This window comes from Drosophila bipectinata, chromosome 2R, assembly GCF_030179905.1.
Source record: "Drosophila bipectinata strain 14024-0381.07 chromosome 2R, DbipHiC1v2, whole genome shotgun sequence".
Classification (NCBI taxonomy): domain Eukaryota; kingdom Metazoa; phylum Arthropoda; class Insecta; order Diptera; family Drosophilidae; genus Drosophila; species Drosophila bipectinata.
Genome location: NC_091737.1, coordinates 7120090 through 7140806, shown reverse-complemented (window position 1 = coordinate 7140806; position 20717 = coordinate 7120090). Strand labels below are relative to the sequence as shown.

At 45.0% G+C, this 20717-nt stretch overlaps 1 protein-coding gene and 1 long non-coding RNA gene across 3 annotated transcripts in view; one reads left to right on the top strand and one right to left on the bottom strand.

Moving 5' to 3' along the window:
* Positions 1-5693: 5693 nt before the first annotated feature.
* stan (Protocadherin-like wing polarity protein stan) overlaps positions 5694-20717 on the top strand; it is a 49647-nt gene continuing 34623 nt past the window's right edge. For both annotated transcript variants that reach the window (XR_011442556.1, XM_017251164.3), the window contains exon 1: positions 5694-6330. The gene's annotated coding sequence lies outside the window, so the exon portion shown is untranslated. The remainder of the gene's footprint in view (positions 6331-20717) is intronic.
* Positions 6341-20297, bottom strand: LOC138926176 (uncharacterized). Its single transcript, XR_011442557.1, has 3 exons — positions 18298-20297; positions 17210-18228; positions 6341-17126 (listed from the first exon to the last, which is right to left on the bottom strand). It is a non-coding gene; the product is annotated as an uncharacterized lncRNA (long non-coding RNA).

Genomic DNA, 20717 nt, shown 5'->3' with positions numbered 1-20717 from the left:
TGCCGCCGTTCAAGTGCTGCTCATTGACAGCGCGCTGACGTGATGTGTTTAAGCCGGCCTCCTGCCGTTGTCCTTCGTCCTGCAGAGTTAAGTGGGGGGGACGTCGTCTGGCCTCTTTAGGCTGCATTCTGCTGCTGCTGCTGCCACTGCCGCTGTCGTTTCTGCAGCCTTGAGATTGTGGCATCCCGATATCCGTGCACGGGAATGCGTTCCCGGACAACGTGATGACTCCGACTGTGACGTGCCACAAATATCAATACAGGCCGAAGGATGTCGGATGGCTGGCTGGATGTCCTGGCTCAACTGCTCGTCTTGAACACGTTTCGCACGTCCTCAAGTGTTGTTAGTTTTCCCAGCTTCCCCCTTAACAGAAACCCGTTTTTTGGGGGGATACCCATTCGTCCGCCTCTCAGAGTGTCAGCAACTTTGTTTTTCGCATGATTTACCGCACGGATCCGTTCTGTTCCGTATATTTGTCGTTTCGACGTAATTTGCATATAATTTACAGCTCCTGGAAAAGCAGGAGGCAACTTTTAAAGTATTTCTCACACCTGGCGGCGGTGGCTGGAGTCCAGGACGGCAGGACAAGCTCCTTCGAACCGCCGACAAACATCCTGTTCCTAAGACACAAGCGCTGGCAGCTCTCGGAACAACAAACATTTTAGCGCCACTCGCGGAGCAAGTGAATATTTTTAAAGTTTTTGACATAGTTTTCCGCGCGGCTTGCACCTGGGCACGCCCACTTGAGCACGACGCCTTCTTCCAACTCCCCTCACTAGCACGCACTTACAAATTTCACAGTTCGAAGTTGCCAGAGGTGGATGGGGGAGGCAAGGTACCGGGGTGGCTGGGTGGTGCAGATGTCTGGCTAATGAGCAGGAATCCCTTCAACCAGGTGGAGTAGAAAGTGGCAGCGTAATGCACTCGGCATGCATTTTTTATATCAACTTATAAGTGCTTCCGCCAAAATAGAAATATAAAGGTGTTTGTGTGCAGAAAGCAGGTCCTGGGCAGGACTCTCCCAGGACCCAGGTGGAGAACGCGCCGCGGTGTGCACTAATTTACGGAATGAAGGTGTGAAGCCGCGAAGACCAGGTGAGAGGTCGGGGGTCGCGCCTGGGGATAGTGCCTGGGGGCAACCCTCTTGCTGGTTCAGGTGGTCGAGGTGGTTCAGGTGGTTAGTTAGTTGGCGATGCGAACACGCCAAGAGCTTCCCAGGAAATATATAAATAAACATCAACCAAAGAGTCGAGGGGAAATTGCGCAAAATAATAGCTGGTAGGACACAAAATTAACAGGAATCCGCGGTTCTAGAAAAATGAGTCAAGTTGCCATAACAATTATAGTGTTTTTGGAAAATTAAATGCAGCTTCATTTGAATGCTTAATTTTAATCAGTTTGAAAGATAATAAGTCCACAAATAGCTTATTATTTTTATAAACATTTTAGTGGGTATTTGTAATTATATTATTTGTTTAAATGGAATTATGTTTCCATAGCGAGGCAATTAAATGGGAAAACTATTGCGGACTCATATTCACATTCATTAATTGATGGTCTTCTTACTCACTATTATAAAGCTTTGTTTTTAATTATTATAAAATTAAACTTGAGCCTTTAAATTTCACTGCAGGAAGTCAGTTTTTGTATTTGACAATTACTATCTGTGTCCATATTTAAAAATAATATCAAAATCACCAAAAGGACATCTCCTTACGAGTTTCTCCGTTGCTTTAAGTTCTTAAATTTAAGTAATTTAAGAGTCAGTTTTCACTTACATTTCTTCCAAGTCATCAAAAAAGGTAAATTAAAGGCCGAATGTAAAATAAATTGGATTTTATTCCACATTTGAATCACCACATTTCACTTCCCCATGTCCCTGAATGTTTTCATAGAATCCTCGCCCAACAAGTGAAGTCATTTGTGACAGAACAGACTTTCCCTGAATCCATTCAGTTCGATTTCCTGGGAATACTTGTGGAGTTCCTTGGAATCTCCAGGCGTTTAAATTTGAATTTAATTTTTTTGGCTAAATTGTTTGGCGTTCTCGTGATCAATAGGCCACTCATATTCGCGGCTTTTCATTCATTATTCATTTACTTTGGCAACAAGGACTCCTTCTCCGCTTCTGAGCTTCCCCCAATCGCTTTCCTCTTTTCGGTTTTCCTCTTTTCCCTTTTTATTTTCTCAGAGTTTTCATCGCCGGTTTCCCCCGGCGAGTCCTTTCTCGGTTTGCTCGTTTAGCTGTCCTGGCGAACAAAATTAACTGCTTTGGCCATTGCATAAAATTTAAATTTTATTTGCCTTTATTGTCGCTGTTTTATTTTATTTCGCCGGAACCTACTTTGCTTTATTTTTGCAAAGTTTGCTTGTTTTTCCCAAGCATTTTTCCGTTTGCCAGTTTTACTTTTCGCTTTTCGGTTTTTTTATTTTTAGATTTTTTTGGTTGTGCGCATCATTTCCATATCAATAACAGCTGGACTGCCGATCCGCGGGGTCACTCCCAGAAATCGTTTGACACAAGTCCCCGAAAGCTCTGGACTGGAAACCCAAGAAGTGCACGGAGAACAATACGAGGGAGTATATTTATTGATAAATATTGAAAGAAATCATCAAGGACTGGAAATCTTTATACAAATAAGATTAAAATCATGATTAAATTACATCTTTTTTGAAAATACCTCTTTTAGTTTAATTTTTTGGAATCTCAACTTTAGATAATATATATACTGATTAAATTATAAAATCCTTCGATTTAATTCCTTATTAAATGGAAACCATTTGCTTTGAAGGACATCGTTAAAGCCTTGGTTTAATTTATTTGCACACTTTTTGTATTCCTATTAGTTATTCTTGGATGGTCATCGCCATATATTATTATTGATACTATTTATTCTCTCTGTGATAACTCCTGGCATCACTAAAATCGCATTTGCCTTCGGGGATTATTTGCTATAATTCATGCTGTCAATGCAAATTGAAATTGTGTCACGCAGTCAAGTCGGGCAGTCATCTAGTCAGCCGTCGGACGTTCGCATTTTCCACTTTCGAGCTGCCACTCTCCCCCCCCCCCTCGCGCACTTTTTGGCTTGAATTTTCCTGGCATTTCGCTTTTTCCTGTTTTTTTCCCGCAGCTCACCGCAATTGTTGGCCAACAGGGCGCTGCTCTTGTTCGCTGGATGTCTCTGGCAGCGAAATCTCAAAACACAAATGGATTTTTAAATTACCCTCGTGGCGCTTTTCGACTGAGCAGGGGCGGGGGAGGACTCAGAGGGGGGAGTCACAGGACCCGCAGGAAGAGGCGCCACAGCAGCAGGAGCAAGCATGGAGGATAGAGGATGGAAGATGCGGGCTATAAAAATGTTCTGTGTAGGTGCATTGAATTATCTGCGACATTCTGTGCAGTTAGTTTAATTCAGCAAAATGCATAGATATGAGTTTGCGGGGGTTCTGCGGGGGCTCTGCGAGGGGAGATCATAAACTATGCATGGGCAGCGTTTGTCGAGCGTAAGAACGCTTAAATTGCTCTGCCGAAGGAGGACTAGCAGCAGGACTAGCAGCCTGTGGCTCCTTTGCTTGCGCTTTTTGCTCGCTCGCTCGTAGCTCGAGTCCTTTGCATTGTTGAGTTATGTTTCTTGGCTGGAGCAACACTACCGCCCTGCCTCGCCTCGCCCCTAGGCGGCCATTGAGGTTCAGTGAAGCGGCAGCATCGCCACCTCCACATCCACATCCTCAGCGTTCTGCGTCCTGTGTCCTGTGAGTCCTTCCGCCTTCTTCTGGTTTTTATATCGCTTGCAGGCGGCACTTGCATAAACCAAATGTAGGAACAAGTGTCTCCGACCTGCACTTAAAAATAATATCTTATGATACCTATGCATAACAAAATAGCCCATGGAATCTTGCGAGGTTAAAAAAGGGTTATGAAAGTATTTAGAGAAATGCGTACCAAACAAGGGGTTTTAGTAGGATAATTCCAAAGGACGAATACTTACACTAAGTAGTTTTATAGAAATTTTAAAACCACCACCAATTATTATATCTTTCAATAAAGGTACCTATTAAAGTTTCGATTTGCAAAACTACTTTATTTTTGCAGTGCTTGACCTGCAGGATGTGCTCCTTCAACTTCAGTTCCATATCAAACTGCTCTGCTCCCGAATTCCGATTTCCGTTTGCCGAAAAGGACTCGCAACTCTCGACGTGTGTCAAGTGAATTGCATTTGTTTAATGCCAGCGCCCAGTAATTGGAAAGCATGTCGAACATGCCGAATTTATTGCTCCGCAAAAAGCACACAGATACAAATTGAAATCGTTACAGTTGCGGATGCAGATACACATGGCCCTACAGCCACATAGCCGCATTGTTACATAGTTACACAGATGCATAGGATAGATACACAGATACGTAGATACGTAGATACGTGGCTACAGATCAATGAGCAAGATTCAGAGCATTCCGAGTCAATGGCTTGGAAGGGCCCCAACCAAACGCAATTAATCAAACGCAAGGGGCCAATGTCAATTACATGCAAGGCGTAGTCCTTCGGTGGCGTTCGACTCGGATTCGGGTTACGTCAGGACACGGGCTGTTGTCTTGGCCAACACCTGGCTGCAGCCCACCTGAACACCTGCCCTTCCACCAACATTAGCATCTCCTGTTGTCCTTGCTCCAGCTCCTTGGGCGCACAACATATGGCTCTAACTGTGCCAACCTCGGTTGCTAAATTGCTCTAAATATATTTTACATAATTTGATAAATTGAAATCTAATCGAACGTCCGAGCCGACCAGGACGAGGGCATTCCTGGGAAGTTCTGGCAGGGCTTAAACGGATGCATTGTGTCCGGTAATGTGCCCGTAATTGAATCTATTAAGTTAACGTGTCCCCACTAATGAATGCATTTAACCCAATAAGGACATGAGGCTTGCACAACCTGCCTGCTCTCATTACGTCGTCCTTGGAAGTCCTTGGGAACTTTGCATTTTCTTGCATGGTTAAGACAAGCTGAAGCTGGTTAATATAAAAGGATTAGAGCTGTGGGCGAAATTTCCTAAATGTATTGGGGTACTCTTGAAGTATATTGGTTTAACTAAATAAATATTTATTAAATAAGCATACAAATTAAGCATATAAACATACATACTCAGGGTTTAATAAGAATATACATCGAACAGTTATAAGTAAAGTTTATAAGAACACGTACATAGGTTCATTTATCGTTCATTTATTGGAAAATTCTATAAAATACCTTGAAGTTTCAATCCTAGAAGCTTATTCCTACTTCCTTTTTCTGCAGTACTAAATAGAAACTTATAGCTGGCATAAAACTAATAAATATAACATTTTGTAACTATTGTGTTTTAAAAGATATAGTTTTAGTATATTTTTAAACGTTTTTTCTTAGGAACTGATCTAAAAAAACTTTTATAAGGACATTACGTTATAAATCATATCGTTTGTTTTGTTACGATATTCGCTGTTGCCGCAACACTCACTGTTTCATGGCGGTGTTATCAACATGTTGCCGCAACATGGCTACTACCCCCGCCAGCTCCTCTGCCGAACTCACCACCAACATGAACTCGCTGCCACAGTGAAAACTCCCCTTGCAACCTTCGGATGCGAGTCGGAAACTTCGTAGATACATTTCGGTTTCAGTTTCAGCCTCGGCTTCAGATTCAGATTCCCACTCAGGTTCAGGTTTGGCTTGGTCTGCCTTGGTTTGGTCTGGCCAGTTGACGCTCTGACTCCGAACCGATTGGACGCGTTGTCCAATACCCCCGAAGCAAAGTTCTTTTCCGCTTGGGGCTACGCGTGCGCGTCGAACCAAAAGCAAAGGCAAAAGCAAAAGCAAAAGCAAAGCCAGAAGCAAAGCCAAAGCCAAGTTATTGGGCAAAGGCAGAGTAACAGCAACAACTTCGACGGTCGAAATTACCGGTTTTATTCGCCAGCAATAGCGCTCTCTGTGAATTTTTTGCCGCGCGTTTCGAGTACGAAAAGTGCGTTGGCTTTTCCTGGCCTGGCCTGGCCTGGCCCCCGACCTGCCGCCGCCCTGCCCCGCTGCAGAGTGTATGGTTTATAGATTTAACGGAATACCCCTTATAAATTAGTCAGAGTGCAACAGTGAAAATAGAGTGGAAAAGTGTGCTTAAATCATAGTATTGCCGCATTTAATAATACAAAAATAGGCGCAAAAATAGTAAAACACGAGTGTGCGAATTTAAATGCCATATTATAAATATTTAACAATGCCGCCGTGCCGAGGATAAAGCGGATTATTGGCCACCGACGCGTGGAGATACAAAAACAGCGAGAGCAAATAAAAAGCCTGTAAGTTTACCGTTACCACCAGGACATGCCGTGTGGGCGTGTGTGTGTGTGTGTGGGTGGGTGTCTGTGTGGTGCATTCTAATGGGGATTGTGCGCCACATGACACCTGACGTATGGCATATGACAGGTGTCGTTCCGGCCGGAAGCTGCCTGCAGGATAGCGCGGTTATCCTGCCATTTGTTGTTTCCATTTGGGCCACAACCCCGTTTGGGTTAAAGCGACTGAGCCAACTTCCACTCTACGGCTTCGATCCCATTGTGTTTGGGGCCTAAGACCCGAGCTGGTTGTTCTTGTTCCAGCAATTAGCAGTTGGCCAGTACTCGGAGTTGCTGCTGCAACAGCCGAAAGTTCAGAGTCGCCACAAAACAGACACAACACGAAGCGCTAAGCAAACAAACATAAAACTGAATACGAAATGAGACACAAAAGGAGGAAGCACAATAAAAGTCACATTAAAACGTGGGCCCCGAGGACAGAGACGGCGAAGGTGAGGCCGCAAGGGAGGGCGACCCAAACACCAACGGATTCGAGTTCGGATACGGAGTCAAGCGCCTGCACGAGATACAAATGTATCTCAAAGCGTTGCAAGTGCTTTGTTTTCCCTGCATTCACACTTTTCCCCATCAGCTTGTGTATCTGTGAGATGTGCTTTTGTCTGTGTATCGGCTTGGCCCTTTGTCTGGGCGGCATAAATATTTCAGCGGTGCCGGGACCAAACTTATCTGCCAGATACATTATTCACTCGACGATTTTGTCGGATTGCCAATTTATTAAGATATTTTTCGGGCCCCGTTAACTGCGCTCGCTTCGAAGAGATAGTACCCCATAATTGCCAGCCATCCTGTCCGGGGGAAGAAGACACTTGCCCCCGAACGCTGCAACATTTATGTTTTATGATTCTCTAGTTGGAATGCGGTGTGTGGTGGAAGAGGCAAGTCCAATTGGAGCCTGCCTGCTTGCCTGCCGGTGGCAAGTAGCTGAAAAATTGTTGTAAGACTGGTTTTCAGCTACTGCTCGCCTCTCTCTTTCTCTGGGTCTTTCTCCTTTTCCCTCTGTCTTTCTCACTCTTCCGTGCTCTTGATGTTTCCATTCTTTTTCTCAAAAAGATTGTTGCACTAAAAAAGATACATTCTTCGGGGGAATTAAAAAGACTCAGTGTTTGTGTCAGTATTTTTGGTTAAAAGTTTATATTTTTAAAGGTAAACAAAGTTTCAATATACAACTTTCCTATATAGAATACTAAATATTTTTTTTTGTGTAGAAAATGAGGTTCTTAGCACCCGGCTCTCGTGCTGGCTTTTGCAGCTGTCTCGACGAGGCCGAAAACCCATCTACCACCAGCAGAAGCAGCTCATCCTGGCTGTAACGCAACCTGTCCATCGAGCCGGTTTCTCCTGCATTTTTGTTAACAATTTTATAGCCTGCGAGCGAGGTGAACGCAGAGCAGATCAGTGTTGGCCAATGGCCAGTGGGCCTAGTCAAGGAGCCAAGCCAAGGAGCCTTGCTCTCTTTTCTGGCTTCGGCAGACTGTCAACTCACCTAACTAACCTCAGTCAATCGAAAGCCGGCCAAGAAGCCAGAAGAGCAGGGGAAACCCGTTCTGGCCGTTGATTAATTAACATTTGAATGGCTTGTCTCGTGCCAGCTAATGTTGCTGATTTGTGGCCAGAGCCTCCATCAAAACATCAACAGTTCATTGTGGAATCCAATGCTCTGCCAATATATATTTGCCTAAGCCAGTCTTGACTTTATTTGCTCAGATGCCAGGCCGCCCAAGGACTGGGAGATTTTTGGCCCAAATGTGAGAAGTCACTGCTCGGCCCCCGCCTGAGTTTGTTTACTTTGCCCAGCTCGCCCGGTATCCATGAGATACTTGGGTGAGTGGACGCCGCCGCGTAGGCTTGGGCTCTCAAACTGGTTTTGGCCACATTCAAAATTGTTATGTTAGAATAAGAGCTTAATTGATGCATGCTCTCGTACACACACACTCTCGCTAATAACAGATACAGATTCAGGTACAAATTCAGACCTAGAAGCAGACGCAGCTGGAGCGGTTATGTCATGTGGCGCGTCAGTCGCATGATTGATGGCCTCTTGGCCGCGTCTCCCGAATTGTATATTCGATTTGATTTTGGCCGATAATTACAGTTCGGAATTGTTCACCTGGAAAGCCAACAACAGGTGAACAAACGAGCAAGAGAGCCCCAATAAGCAGAGTGAAATATTGCTGCAGAATACCTACCTTTTATGCCGAAAGCAACGAATAAAAGAAGTTATTAAATATTCTCGATTATTTTTGCAGCTATTATTGCTTCTTTGAGCCAAGTTTTATTTGCAAACTTGCCCCAAATATTTGCTGACTGGGCTTTGTTTATTGGAAGTATCTCGAGCAATAAATGTGAATTTTCTCCGAGGGTCGGAGGGTCAATCAAATCCAGGCACATGGAATGCCACTGCAGGCCACTGCCTTTGAAATATTCACTCACCGAAAAAAGTTGAATTTGCCACATTTTTGTAGCAATTAGAATCCGACCGAGGAATTTAAGTGCCTTGGCTCACAGGATTCGCAAATCGATTCGATTTGCTTTCTGCCAAAAACTGAAATCACATGTTCCAGCCAACCGAGGCGAGGCGAGGCGAGGCGATGCGGTGGGGTGTGGTGGCAGTCCTGTCCACGGCTCACTGCCTAAATTGATTGATTGGCAGCCCTACAAGCCACCCAGCCACCCAGCCACACAGCCCCCCAACCACCTATCCACCCATCATGTCCCATTTGACGTTTTAGTTTTTGTGTTTAATTTACCAAGCAGAGTGGCAGGACCTGAGTGCATGAATAATGTAGTCTAAAAAGGATGTTCTCCTTTCTGCCGATAAGCATTTCGCACCTCGTTCTCAAAGCCGGCCAAAGTGTGTGTGAGCCACGCCCTCCTCATTAGTGTTAATTCAATTAGACGAGCCAAGTTTATGGCACTTTGGCTAATGAGGCATGTCCGAGCATCCACAGGCTGCCCCAAAACCAGAACCAGAGCGAGGTTCATTTGCATTCCGGAATTTGTTTCAATTGCATTAATTAGGCTTATCATGTTGGAAGCCCAGGAGGGGCATGCTGGGTTGCACTTTCCCTTTAGAGAAAGACATTATACACATGATATCCCTTGATACATATTCATGGCAATGATGCATCCGCAAGATACATAGTTTCTGGGCTTTTGTTTTCCAAAACTATTGATTTCAATAAAATATTTAACGAGTTACTTATTTCCAAAGAATTCCAAAGTGACTCTGCAAACTGCAAATAATGAGCATTAATTATTTAGTTTCTGGAAAGGAAGCACTGCTTTTCAATTAAAACTGATTAATTTTGCATAAAAATAAATTCCACACAAGGATATCGTTGTTTTAAGGCCCTGAATTGCAACAATTGAGCTGCGAGGGTCGCTCGAACACCTTGCCTCCGATTTGTTTTGTGTTGGCTGGACACTTGACTCCCGGCTGGGGGCGCGGGACCTGTGACCCGGGACATTTGATTGCATAATTGGCGGGCAGCAAAAGCCGTCGCCGCACTTCATTTCATTAAGGCAGCTCGTCGCATACGTCGTTGTGTGGCAATCAAGTTTATAATGCAGAAACGGCATCAATTACGCTTCATTAGAGTTCAAAATGAATGCATAAGTAGGAGGCGGCCGCAGCGAGAGAGCCATGGTCCATGCGTATAATTCATTGGCTTAATTAAGCTGACCGACTGATGTGCACACTATCCCCGCCGCCCCTCCCCATCTCCATGGGTAATAACTTGATCAAAGTGCTGCAGCAGCTCAGAGAAATCAGTCAAGACTACTTCGTCGCCTGGCCAGCCGGCGAGTCGGGGGGTAAGTTGGCCACCAAACTTGGCTCAGACGCCCCATGAAAGGGTGGATGAAAGGCTCCCAGAGCTCTCCCCTCTAATTTATCACAATTTGCATGTCAGTCACGCTTGTATATATAAATTGCAAGCAATTTGTTAGCCTTTCCCCGCCTCCACTCCCACTCACCCCCGAAACGTCAAGAAAAACTTCCAGAAGCTGCCAGTGACTATATCTTTCGTCCAGCATGTCCAGCTGACCCATATTGGTGGGACTCCATTTTGGTTTATTTTTTGTGGGAGTTTTTTGTGTTCCGGAGCGTAACGCAATTATGCGGGCCTTTGTCATTAGTTTGCAGTCCCAGCCCCCTGGGGCCTCCCCCGGAAAGTATGCTACGACTGTGTATCGATGTCAATCCGGAGTATCCTGGCTGGAGTATTATCATAATGCCGGGACTCTGCCCCCACGCCATCAAGGCTATCAAATTGCGTCGGAAATGCACATCCTTGACGGCAACCTGGAGGTGGCTGCGTGTGAGCCTGTGGGGAAAAGTTTTATATTCCGGGCCAGGCCAGGTCCCGTGCCTTTTGTCTATCCGAGCAAATAGTTTCATATTGCAATTTATTTTGATTATACCAGGTCCTTGACTCATATATGTGTTCGACTACAAGGATATTGTGTGTGTAGGTGTGCCGGCTGTAGAACAAGAGAATTTGAATAAACTGACAGCGCTGACAACGTGCCAGAAAGTGGAATTAAATTTAAATGAAATTGCCAGTCCTCAGCCAGGAGACAATTCGCCAGCAGATTGTCGAGGGCTGGCATAGTGGGCGGTTGGGGGGGAGTGATGCTGGGCGCCCTTCTCCATCCGACAAAACAAATGGAAAGCCGCGACGAGAGCAAACAAGGATACAAGCAAAGCAACAAGGAGCCATCGCCATGACGATGGGGATAGCAGGATGCCTTCATTCAAGGGTGGGGCCGCTACGACGGGGCATAAATAAGTTGTTAAGCCATCAGCGAACGTGATGGCAACTCTGGCGGCATGAGGGCCCCAACACGCACCGCGTCCTGCCATCAATACGGAAGTGGAACTTCGCACCACATTTTCGATTTGAGAAAATTGAATTTGCACCAGAGTTGCCACCGCGCCTGCTTCGTCCTGTTTATCGCCTTCGATGCGATTAGCCTGAAGCTTAACTCGTTGCCAGATAAAACTTTTCATTCAATTTATTTTCGGGGGGTTCCCCCAACCCTAGAATGCGTATCCCTAACAGCACATATTTCTCGACTCGCACAGTTTATTGTTTGGTGTATTCCGTGTGAGTGTGTGGTTTTGCATGTCTTTTAGTACACTGAGAGAAACTTGCAGACCAAATCCCATTTATTTAACGCTTATCCGGCATGACATAGTCGCCTGATCCCCCCCAGGTGAGAGGCCAGAGGCCAGATGCGAACGACTTTAAAAGACACACTTTTCGGCTCACTGCCTCTCACTGTGCGAGTGTCTTCGGGCCAAGATACAGTCTCTTATCCGGCTGGATACACGTGCGTACGTGCCTGTGTCTCCGGGTTTTCGGGTTTCCGGACAAACCAAGAGCGGAGTGTCGTCTGTCTGTCTGTGTGTCTGTTTGTCTTTTATCGGATATTTATTGCCGACAACAATTATGAGCAAGGGGTGCAATGAAATGGTTTGCCATTCGGAGCGAGTTATGGCCCGGGTCGTAAGTATCTCAGATGGTTATCCTGTTGATGGCCATCCATAAAGTTGGCTTAGTTGCGGTTAAGGAAACACTCGCCGAGAGTGAATGGAATTGCAATTAATTTGGCAAATATGAAGCGGCTTTCCCAGCTTCAGAAACTCATTTGAAGCTCTGGCTCGTGTTTCGCTTTCGAATGTCCTCTTTGTACAATTATAGTTTCCTTTTTCGAGCAAACAAATTGCCATGTAGACATTTGAAAAGGAGTTGCAGTCGAACAGGGCCTCGTCTCCCTCGCGCCCTATAGTCGGCCAATAAAGAAGCCCCGACGAGCGGCGCCACAGGGTCGAGACATTTTCAAGCAGACGGGGCGAGCTCTGATTCCCAGGACACCCCCACACTCGCAGCTACAGGACCCGACTCGTTTTGCGGTCGATTTCAATCAGAGCTGCTTGAAAATGGCCTGACATTTCCCAGGACTAATGAGCTGCAGTCACAGGATCTCGTCTGCAGGATCTCGAGCCATTTCCACCGTCCTCTCTGCTTTCTGCGGCTGATTGATGCAATCAAATCGCTCTCTTGTCCTGCTGCAGCTTCTATATGTATTTTTAAAGAGCCTGCATCTTTGCATCATCTGCTGCTGCTTCCGATGCTTCTGCCCCATGATGCAGCCAGCCGTGCGACAGAAATTGTGTTTGTTCATCGTATTTGCGGCAAGGTGGTTGCAGGTCCGAAACACCACCGCCGGTGGTTGATTTTTCCACTGCACCCCACAAGGGTAGGTTTTCCATTTCTAGCAGCCAGGACTCGGGATTGCCGGCTGACTCACGTGCCGCCTGACTTTCCTCCGCAGTGTTCATTATATTAAACAAGTTTACGCCATAAATGCCGCTGCCAGAGGCACAAGCAAAAGCAAAACCCAAAGCAAAGGCACCAGACGACAGACGGTTGTTGGCCGAAAGGAGCCAGGACTCGGGATGCAAAGGGAAGGTCATAATACTTGGAAAAAAATATATAATTGAATCATAAATAGTTTAGAATAGTTCATTAACAGCATACTAGTTCTAAACTTTTTCAAAATTTAATTCAAAAAGTAATTATAAATCCTTATATTTTTCCAAAAAGGGGCCCTTCTCTGGAAATCTGCAAAATGTAAATCTATCTCTTGCTTTTTTTAAAGTTCCTTATATTTTTTTTTGTGTACTAGGCAGGGTTGTTTGGCTGTCTGTTGTCCTTAATGTTCCTGCTGCTGTTTTCCGTAATAAACTCTCCGTGCAACATAAACAGAAAATCCAAAATGCTGTGGCCTGGGGCAGCATGACTCATGCAGGTGTGCTCAACGTGCAACGGGGCGTGGCAGGCAGTTGCCAGTTGCCAGTTAGCAGTCACTACTACGACTGCCTTTTTGACTGAAGGGCATATCCCCATATACTTGGCAAAGGCATTTTTATTTTGTGTTTCCTTGGCTTTTGCCGATTTTCCTCTGTACGTCCATTCATGTGTGCCTTCTCTGGATCTGGTCCCCTCCTCGGCCCAGCCCACTCCCCCTGTAGCGCTTCTCCCTCGGCTTTTTGCTCGTAATTTGTCGAGTTTCCTTTGCATATAATGCTTTGGTTGGATCTAGCCGTAGTCCCCTCTCCCAGCCGTGGTCCCTCACCAGTGTCCTCCTCCGGTTATCATCATCTCGCCCGTAATGGGCTTGCATTTGTCTGGAACAGAATCCCGGACCCGGCAACTCAAACACTTGTAGCCCGTTATTGTTGTTTTTACCCTGCCAGATGTGCGGGCATTGGCTTTTGGTCACGCGGTTTGCTGGAGGATTAATCGAGGGGGTGTGCGCCTACTAATGCTCTGAAATTTGGCTTTATATTCTGTATCTAATTCGAGTTATTAGCGATAGGAAAGGAATTGGTCTAAAAGATAAACTAATTACTTAAGTTTTATTTAACGAGATTCTTTAAATTCCTTACTCTTGTTTTAATATAAGCACACATTTACTAGCTTCCCAGCTTTCTTCTATATATCATAAGCCATTTTAATCAATAAATTAACCTTTAAGTTAATGACTTTCACTAGCATGTATTAAAATCCTAAACATTTTTTCATAGAATCTTTTCCATTTCTCATTATACAAGTATTTTCCTATCCATGAACCATTTTTATCCTTCATTACGAGAAATTTAAGCCATTAATTAAGCTAAAATTAATCTTAAATCACTTTTAAATGAATATTAATTCTTTTATAAATCTTAAAAGACTTTGCTGAAAACTCAATTGCCCTATAAAGGCGAATATATTCCGAGGATTAGGAAATTTAGCAGAACAATTGCCGGCAATATGCGAAGGACATTAATGCGTCACTTTTCTCTCGCTCCGAGAGTGTCCTGTTGGCAATTGCTTCCTTCCTTCTTCCCTCTGGTCGCTCCGTCTCTGTCTGTCTGACAGCCAGGCTGCTGATGTTATGTCTTGGCGTACACTGCGCGAAAATGACGCCTTTGTTGGGCTCGGGCAAATATTTGCATATCATAAGGAAAATCATCAGTGGGGCTGGCTCGGCGTGTCCTGCTCGCCATTGTCCTCGAAAAGTGGCGAACAGCTGTTGGACTGGATGTCCTTGTTGTATCCTTGTTGTTTCTTGTTGTTGCTGATGATTGCATTTCCATTTATTGTTATTGTTCTTGTTGTTGCCTTTCCCCCGTTGTCATGAAAAACTAACGAAACCACCCCACGCATTTCAGCATTTCAGCGGCGCTTTTCGGTGGTGGTTGTTCGTCGATCGCCTCGTAAATTGGGGAGGATATACCCACACACATACACTCATAGCACATAGACGCACAGATACCCATGTGTGTGTGAGTGTGGGTTTCATTCAGGATGCGGCGGCAACAAAAATCAATAAATTCGGCATGAGCCGAGTCCTTTTTTCGGCAAAATGCCGGCTGTTGTTGCTTGTTCTCTGTTGTTGCGGCTTTGGCACATAGAATTTTCTATGCAATTCGGTTAAGGGAAGTTCCATGTCCTGGCCATGTTCTGGTCCTGGTCCTGGTCCCCTCCCGCAGCAGTGTTCGCTCTGCTCTGTTTGTCTCTCTTTGGAAAAGGCCCTTGCCAGCCAGAGAGTGCCAGCCTGCCGCAAAAGTTGCATTAAACTCTATTACGGAAACGCAAGGGGGTGGTGACACACGGACTGGGAACAGAGAGGGAAAGTAAAATAGGGGGAAACAGTACGCGATAGAGGGCCTCAAAGCACGGCGAGGGTGGCGTTCAACGCCTCGGCGAACTGCATCAAAGGCTTCCATTGCGAGGCGGCACAAACGAATGTTTGACATTTAGTCCTTGCAGTTGGCCAGCTTTATTTATGTTTCTAAAATATATAAATTTTCCAGTTTGAGGGCTTTTCACGGCTCTCCCTTGCCGATGGGGGGCTCAGTCTATTTTATTTCATTGCTATGTTTTTATTTGTTTATGCAAAGCTTGTAAATCCAATGATTCATTCCGCTCGCCACTCACCACTCACCACCCACCCACTCGCCCCAGAGCCGAGCGAAATAAAACAAAAATGAAAACGAATGACAGAAACACTCCGGAAATTATTCCAATAAATAAAAATGGACTGTGACATTCCTTTTTTCATGTGGCCAACCAAGAGCCCCCCGTATATCCCTTTTATGAAGCCACCCGGCCCCGGGGAGGTCCTTGCGTGCCTTCGGCCCCGAGGCGCTAATGAAAAAATAATCAACCAAAGGAGCTAACAAGGAGCAGCGCGCAGCTCATTTTGTATGGATTTTGATTGTGTTCTAAAATGTCCTTAGCAGCCGGGAAGGGGCGGCATAAGTCGACCGGGGTGGTCCTGCCCCAGCCAAAGGGGATGATTCATCCGCCCATCATTTGTCAAGTCAGAGTCGCTTGTCGGCTGTCGAGGCTCATCAACTATGCAGGGTCCACTCCCGATGATTAAAATTTACAATTTGCAATTAATACGCCGTTAGAGTCGTTGCATCTGTTCGGATTCGATTAAAGTTAAGTTATAACCATTGCTTGGCTATAAATTCCTTCAAGGAGGGGCCCAAAATCTTTCAGATAAAGTTGAGCAGGAAAAGTTTGGCCATAATACAGGTAGCGATTGTTTATGCTTTTTGGTTAAACTTTCCTGGGTCCTGGGCGACACACGAAGGGAGCTCTATGCAGTGACAGAAAAATATACAAGTCGCAGTCTGCCGAACACAAGTTCCAATAGTCCTCATCAACTACTTATCTTTTGAAAGACTAAAGTGCCAGATCCAGTAGAGAGAAGAGCAAACTACATATCTTCACTTATAATTTATCGAGATATTGTTCTATCCTAAATTTCAATCTTCAAGCCTTTCATCCTCTCCAAACCGGAAATACTGGCAATCGCATCGGGGAGACATAATTTTTTTCATTGTGTGGGCTTGCCACATGTGCGGCTCCTTCCGCCCCTTTGGCAGCCTGCCCCGACTCAGTGGCAGACAGGCATGCAGTATTTATGGTATTGAAACACGCAAAAGTTCAGTTCGAGTCAAATCGAGACTTGAAGTGGTAAGTCTCGCACACACACACTCGCCGACTTTGGGGCACACACAGTTGCATGTGGGAGAGCGCCATTTTGCAAAAAGCTCGAAGGGGCTGCCGGGGGTGGCAAGAAGTGGCAGGCCCACCCTTGGCAAGTCGTGTCCTTAACTCCAACTTCTGGCCAAGTCTCGCATCGAATCCCATTCACAAACACACACGCGCCCACACAAAGGCAACTATGGGGCCAATGTATGCGAGTGTGCGTGTGTTGCATGCCCTGCAGGGGTGATTAACCTTTGATTCTGCCACCCCCAACCGGCCCAGCCCCTTCAGTGGCCTGCCCGGCCACTTTTCAACTTCCCTCTTGGCATTCGATGCTATCGCCGACTGATTTAACATATGCCCCAGACCTCGGGGCGATGAAATGGCGGGACACCCCGGCCACTTGCGAGGACGACTCTTGCACTTTTTCTTCCACACACTTACGATTCTCCATTTCCATTCCTACTGATTGGCCATTTGCTTTCGGCCACTGTCGCTGTGGTCATGACAACTAAATCTAGACAATAATGGGCCTGATTGATTTCCGTGTAAGTGGATTTGCCTAACGGGTAATGCGATTATTGGCCTTTATAGACCCGGGCTTCCATCGGCCTCCGATTGATGCTAGTGAGTATTTGGCACGCACGACTGCGGTTATCGGAGAAGCGTTTAGCTGGAAAGCTGGAGGCGGGAGGTGCAAGGTGGAAGGTCAATTGGCACAAGGAAAAGAATTAATATTGGCCTCTGGCTCAGGGATGGCTTACCATAAATGCTTCTGCTTCCCGCCAAAGATTCCAGAGACATCAAGCAAAAACAAACTAGCTTTTCCCAGGAGTTGCAGAGGTTTATGAATGACAAGATATAGACTAGTAACTTGAGTGTACCATTTTTAACCAGTTAACCAAGGTTAGCCAGGGTTATTCGGAAACAGGAAAATCATACACAATTACTGAGGTTATCCATAAAAGTGTTTCGTTAATGAAAGTCGGGGCTTAAACCTATCAAAGATTAACTCATTAGATATATAGGATGATATACACGAAGGAAGATCTTTAACAAAATTTTACATTGTGGGCGAAATAATGTTGGCTAAAATGTGTGGCGTTAATCCTTATACGGTGATATTATATTTTGCATGTTTGTATAATTTAGTTTTTTATTAATTGGAATATAAAGGTACTCACGACTTTTGTTTTTGTGTAATTCTGTATCTGAAACAAATTTTATTTTAAAATTTTGTTACCTGCTGCAATGTTTTTATTATAATCTATTTCAAAGCCAGGATTTTTTGCTATGTTGCATTACTTTCATTTATAAATTTTAGTAAAGATATAAGCTTGCAACAAGAATGGAAAGTCATTTTCATTGTCATGTACTAACCTGTAGGTATTGTACCATGGTTGAGGACCTAAAAGGCTAAAAAATCTAATTTAAATATAACAAATACCTAAAAATAGAACTAGCCCTAATTCATCAAATTCTTTTTCTGCAATCCTATAGTTTTCCTTTAAAAAATGTTGTACCTCACATTGTAGGAATCTATCAAACAACTTTATTAAATGTTCTCTTGAGCCACTTAATTAAATTACCCAAGCCCTGTTCATAATTTCTATTTTTCCATTAACTTCCCCGTAAACTCATTTAAATTTCAGCTTATTCAACACTTTCCCGGCCTCCATCCGGCTCTAAAATAAAAAACACTTTCATTTGAATCCTTGCCACATTCCACACGGCGTGGCAGCAATGCCCGAACAAGTGGCGTTGTCATCATCTATCTGGCTTTCTGATAGTTGTGCAAACAGTGTAAAATTGCAATTAATTCATGGCCAAATATTTGTGTGGAATTATTTACTTTTTGTTCTGGTTATTTTTAGGTTTTTTGCGAGGCAGCCGTTAGAGGGCATGGCTTATTTGCATATCGATTTAATTCGTGCACTTGCTCCATTGATGGCCGCAGTATCTAGGGGCATCAGCGGAGCCTTTACGGGGGATTTTCTCATAATTGCAAATTAATTTGCATTTTAATTAATTTCTGGTCAAGTCCCAGGCGAATCAAATTGATTGCAAACACGGAGCGAGTAGCTAGAAGGGGGCAGAGCCGGCCTTCTCCGGACAGAGAATGAAAGCAATTATCAAAGAATATGAAGAGTGGAAAGTGGCACGGAGAGTGAGATCGGTGGCAGCTGCTGCAAAAATCAACAAAAGCATCCGATGGAAACTTTACAATTGAATACGTTCCAGGGGCGGAGTTGGAGCTGGGGCACTATACAGAGTGAAACACAAAAGAGCCTGCCACAGCAATTAATGTAATTCGTCTTTGCTGCCAAGGCCGCCTTGTGGCACACAAATTACGCATACGCCGCGTGTGCAAGTCGCCCAAACGGCAGCCGGGTCGGGCCGTGTGGCAGGGGCAGATTGCTTTACGCTCCATTTAATTTTCGGTAAATATGCCAATAAAAATTGTGAAACATGATGCCGCCCCCGACGAGCACCCGGGCGAGATGAATATTTGCTTTTAGGCGTCCGACAAAGCAGGACGATGACCGACCCAATCGTTTCGTCCTTTCTATTTGCTCTGAAATCGAGCTTCTTTCTCGAATTTTAAATTCTGGGTCCAGACCGGGCAGAGTACGAGTGGGCAGAGCTATAACTGCCTTTCTGGGCCGACAAAATGTGAATACTCGGTTTAATTAAAGCAAACCTGGGGCCCATCGGGCCGAGGTAATTGTCCTGCGACGAGAGCACATTAGACGGCAGGAGTTTGTCATGTCCTGGCCGGGCCGGGACATGACGGGAGAGTGCCGCATAAAAGTCGATTCTAATGTGAGTTTCGTGTCGCCCACACCAAATAAATTTCAATAAATATGTATCTCGGGCGAGGTGGGGGATGTGTCTAATAACTTTTAATTAGTTAACCATGTGGAAGTTTTGCAAAGGCAAACTAAACTCGAATCTGCTGTCAACACAATTTAAGTTGCGCCGCAGCAGTGAATTATTAACATCTGGCAGGTATACGAATATGTACGTTTGGCCCCCCAGTCCTGCCGATTTTCCGCATTTTCGGATGCCAGCTTAGGCGTCATAATTAACTGCGACACAAGCATTTTGTGGCACCAAGTTTGCCGCCTCCGAGGAGGCGCGTATCTGTGCGAGGATATTTTTGCGGCTCAGGCTAAACCAATTTGCCAGGACTTAAATTTTAAGCATTATTAATGGCCTTGCCAAGGTGGGGTGCTCCGCATTAGGGGTGGATGGCGAGGCACGTGGGGTGGGGATGGAACTCAGGCCTCGTGGGTCAACCCGCCGTAATGCGAGCAGGAGCTACTATTTGAGTTTCATTATTTCTCCATCCGTGGGATTTAAGAGATATAGTTTGAAATGCTTTCATTTGAAACCTACATTTTATTTTTCCCAAATCGATTCTCTCGGTGACATCACACCGGAGAACACAAATCCCTTTCGAGGCGATGAGCCCGTGACATGGGCCACGATCAAGGGATATAAATAAAAATATTTGACATTTACCAGTTGAGCTGCGCACATCCCTGACGGCGTCCTTTCGCCTCCCGCCTCCCCGGCTCGTTATCCTTTAAACTAATTGTTTGCTTTGGGCCAGGGTCCGGCGAAGTTTTTCGATTACAAAATTGTTTCGTTACTGGGCTGGGGGCTAGACGAATACAATTTTTAGAAATTTCCATTATCCTTTCGCCTACCCGTCCCAGTCACGTCTCCGTATGCAAACATTTGCAATTTTCCGACCGAGTGCGAGAGGCCAAAAAAAAGAGAAAAGCAGGAGGGGTTATGGTCGGGGCTGCTGGATGGCCAGAACTATTCAACAGTCGGTCAGCGTTTTAGTTTCATTTGTAGCGGCTAAAGCAAAGCGAAAGCAATTTACACGCATTTCGGCGCAAAATGAAACGTGCCCGTCCACTAAAATGTTTATGAGCGCGGACTACGAAATGTGAGCTGCCGGGAAAATCGGATTTCGGGGTCAGAAGGAGCCGGGGGAGCAGCGACTAGGGGAAAATGGCAAAATGCCTGGCTCTAAGCTGATGCTGATGAAATAGGACAGGCACTGCGAAAAAGATAATTCCTATAATTATGAGAGTATCGGCTTAAATATTGAAAAGATTATAATTCTAGCAAGGCATGATTGCATAAATTTTTTTGTTTACTTTGTTAATTCATTTCAATCATTTATATTTAAGAAACATATATTTTCTTAAAAAATATTTTTTTTTTCTATCTGCACTCGTAAAGCGGGAGCTTGCT